Here is a 4399-nt window from a genome sequence, read left to right on the forward strand (position 1 = left end):
AGTATGACAGAATAGGGGAGAGGTCTGAAAATCAAATCGTGTTAAGAACGATTAGACTTTTTGTGACAAGAACACTTGGAGAGGACGCACCCTCTCTTGCATGGACAGTGAAGGAATTAGACTCACTCAGCATGGTTCCCAGGGACCACAGAAGTTGAAGGAAGAAAGATATCGTTCAATGTAGAGGGGGTAAAAAACTATCCGCGGGATTTTTTTTTTAACATTTATTTATTTTTGAGAGACAGAAAGAGACAGAGCATGAGCAGGCGAGGGGCAGAGAGAGACACACAGAATCCAAAGCAGGCTCCAGGCTCTGAGCTGTCAGCACAGAGCCCGACGCGGGGCTCAAACCGTGAGATCATGACCTGAGCTGAAGTCGGACACTTAAGGGACTGAGTCACCCAGGCACCCCTATCCAGAGGATCTATTAAAAATGAGAACATTCTTCTTTAGGAGAGTATCTAAGACAGGCATCAAGTGATGGCAATGAGCAAAATCCCACTCCAGCCTATTTGTTAAAAAGTAGATTCTTGAAACGAAAGAGAATAAGGAGACACTGATAGAAGTCAACTTCAGGCAATGCAATTACTCTTCCTAGAAACCAAAATAGTGTCAGGTATCTCCTCTCTTGGCTTCTTTCTTTCCAGAACCACAGAGTCTCTTCCCTCTCTTTCTCTCTTTAAATTTGCTACACGCTTCTCTCTGCAGAATGGATTGATCCTTGAAATTTCTGGTTTCTGTGACTCCATAATTTCAACTTGCATGCAGTCCTGGCTGGCCACAACAACTCTATGAGCATCTCAACATTGTCTTAACATTCCAGGATTCAACAACATCTCTGTCATTTCTGGGTCTTACAGTTCAAATTTTTCCAACAAGATTTTGTTGGAGCCTCTTGAGCCAGATTTTCATACCTAACCCAATTTGTTGTGCTAAGTGGGTTGGTTCTACCAGTTACCAGTATAGTCAAGGCTTTCGGCCAAGTGCTGGGACAGGCAGCAAAATCTTTTAGAAGGGATGAATAATCATCAGTATCTCTAGAGCATGATAGTGAACTCCGTCCTGCCAGGAGTGGAACAGAGACTGAATAATCATCCCCCAGCACCTTTGTGGGAATACATACATTGGGAAGATTACCTATAAAATCCTTCCAACTTTTAGGATTTCATCTTATAAATTTCAAATAAGTAGCAGATATTGGGGGAGAGGGATTTTTGTGCATTCTGGGATCACAGGGAGTAGATGACTGACCACACCCCCCTGTATCCAGCCCCATGTTCTCATGTTACTATGTATGCCCACCAGTTAGCCATTCAGTCATTCTCGACTACACGCTTCTTTCAACTTCCAAATCTAATCTATCAACGGGTCCTGGCAATTCTATCTCCCAAATAACCCATTGTTCCAGAGACTATTAAGGCCCCCTAGTCCAAGTCACCATTGCTTCTTACCTGAAATATTTCAAATGTCTCCTAAGTTGTCTTCCAAGGTCATTATCAACCCCATTTTCCACACTGCAACTGGAAAATCTTTTCCATCCAATGCTGATCATGTCCTCCCCTATTTAATACAAGACTTTCAGGTTCTAAATTCAAAAGCAAATAGACTTCAAGAATCTACATAGTCTGGGTCTTTTTAACCTCTTTGGCCTACACTACTTTGCTACTAGCATTCAGTGCTCCAGTCATACAGTTCACTTTTAAAAAATGGAAATATACCAAGTTTTCTATCCCCTCAAGACTTTTGAATTTGCTGCTTCCTATACCAGGAACACTGTCTGCCACCTTAGGCTAGATAACTTCAATTCAGCCTTCACATTTCAAATTAAATGTTATGTCTTCAAAGTGGTCACCCCGAATGTTGAATGTATGCCCCCATGGCACACAGTTATGGTGCTTCTGCAATATTCAACTCTGTTAAATTCTGTATAAGATCAATGAAGACACCTGCTAATACCTTCAAGACAAGAACAATGCTTGACATTAAAAACAACTGAATAAATACTTGTGGAGACATGAATTCATGGTAAGTCTAGACCTTAACACCAGGCATTCTGAAGATATGAAATTCTAATTGTCTTACATTTTCAGAGATGAAAACCTCACACTTCTTAAAATCTGTGACCATGATTAGAGAAAGTAAGACACTTTGTGAAAAGTTCTAAAATCAAGAGCATATTTTTTAAGGTGGTAGATTATTTCTTCACTGAAAAGCAAAGCAATAAAAGTTTTATGTGGGTTATGTTCGTGGAGTTTATATTCCAGTAATACAGCGTGGTTAATCACATGCATAAAAATGAAAACACTGAAGTGTTGACCCACACTTGGCCAAATTTTGTAAAATTTTAAAACTTCTGAAGTTGGAGCAGTGTGAAGAAGAGGCGAGAAGGACCCCCTGGACTCACTGAAACCGGTGCCACAGCATTCTACTCCCACCCCGCCACCACCACTGCCACCCTGCCCAAGAGGAAGGCTGAAGGGGATGCAAAGGAGATAAAGCCAAGGTGAAGGACAAGGCACAGAGAAGGTCCGCAAGTTTATCTGCTAAACCTGTTCCCCCCAAGCCAGAGCCCAAACCTAAAAAGGCCTCTGCAAAGAAGGAAGAGAAGATGCCTAAAGGGAAAAAGGGGAAAGTGGACCCTGGCAAGGATGGGAATGGCCCTGCTGAAAACAGCGATGCCAAAAGAGACCAGGCACAGAAAGCTGGGGGTGTTGGAGATGCCATGTGAAGTGTGTGCATTTTTTGATAACTGTACTTCTGGTGACTACACAGTTTGAAATACCATTTTTTATCAAGTTTTATACAAATGCAGAATTGTGTTTTACTTTTTTTTTAAGCTATGTTGTTAGCACACAGAACACTTTGTTGTTTTGGGGGAAGGGCATATGTCGCTAATAGAATATCCCCAAAACTAGATTGATGCAGGCGGGGGGACACCTTTCCCTTCTAGTTTTCAGAAACTGCCTCCTGGTTCTCAGGAGGGATTTGTTGATGTTGGCACACATTAACCACGTTGACACAAATGCCCTGTGGTGTGGACAAGCTAAAATTCATCTCTTATGTTCTCTTCTCCCTCTCTGCCTTCAGCATAGACTAGACTCCTTTAAGCCCAGAGAGCTGTTGGGACCTGACCCCCCAACATGGCTTCCAGTATCTCAAGCAATTTGGACTTTACAGTGTCACCATGGAGATGGCATCCCTCAAAAGAGTTCCATTTTTTAGCTTGTGGATCTTCAGATTGATAATTCTGCCATGTTCATTTCATTTCATTTCCTGAAAGTCAAGGTCGGCTTGTGAAAAGTTGTTAAACAACATGCTAAATGCAAAATGTGAACCCTCACTCTAAACTTTCCCTTTTCAGAGCATCAAATGAAGACTTCATTGGGTTTTATAGTGGCTTTCTGATTATGGCAGTCCATTGAAGAAGGAGCTTGAAAGTTGCTGTATACTGTTAATGATTATCTGCCTGTGTCCTGCCTGAAATACCATGATTACTTATGAAAAGTATCTTTAATAAAGCTGGATAGAGTTTGGCTAGGAAAAAAAAAAAAAAGAAATTTCTGAAGTTGGCCGCTAATCTCCTACAGAAAATCCTAGATGTTGCATGAAACACAAAAATAAGACTTTGGGTAAATGCTGGAGCACAGGTTGATATAACTTCTTTGTAGATTTGCTGTTACAGAGACTTATGCCTAAATACTTAAATATTATTTGAACATGGATGACTTAAACATTTCAAAGCAACAGAAAGTCTAAGATTCTCATGTATCACTCACTGAATAGTTCTACCAAAGAAGTTTACAAGGAATAAGTTGATTTTGGTGACCTTGCTCCTCTTCATTTCCTCTAACAACCAGGGTTTAAACCAAGGAACAACAACAAGGCTGGGAGGCAGAGAGATCACGGAGAGAACAAGGTGCCTGAAAGTCCCCACATCAGATTTGGTCAGGGGAATACGTGAGAATCTAGATGCCAAGAGTTGAAAAGAAACCATGGAAAATGGGGTGATATGATATCCCTTTTAATCCCTTTTGTTTTTATTCCAAGGGATTCTATGTTGGTTCAAGCCAAACAATAGACTCTGCAAGAGCAAAGTTCACAGCACAATAAGTGCTCCAAAATGGATGTTAGTGCGAAAGGAAATCAGGCCACTTACAAAGCAGAATGTTGCCTTTTGTCTTAAAATTCAAGCCAAATTTAACACAGAGAAGACAATTCTGAGCAGAATAGAGTACTATGGCTTCTCACATTGGTTCAATCAGAACCTGCAAACACGTCTAACAAAGGTCATCAACGCAATATCTGCTAATACTAAGAAGTTGTCAGTAATCCATTCATTCATCTATTCAACAAATATGTTCTGGGTGCCCACTGCCCACCAGGCATGGTTTGGGGCACT

The 4399-nt window shown here is 41.0% G+C and overlaps 1 pseudogene; it reads left to right on the top strand.

Annotated features, from left to right (window-relative positions):
* Window positions 1-2014: 2014 nt before the first annotated feature.
* Window positions 2015-2728, top strand: LOC124527180 (non-histone chromosomal protein HMG-17-like; annotated as a pseudogene).
* Window positions 2729-4399: the final 1671 nt, after the last annotated feature.

The sequence above is a fragment of the Lynx rufus genome, unplaced genomic scaffold (genome assembly GCF_022079265.1).
Source record: "Lynx rufus isolate CCGP_SWC_20201006 ecotype Redwood Valley unplaced genomic scaffold, mLynRuf1.p SCAF_5, whole genome shotgun sequence".
NCBI lineage: Eukaryota > Metazoa > Chordata > Mammalia > Carnivora > Felidae > Lynx > Lynx rufus.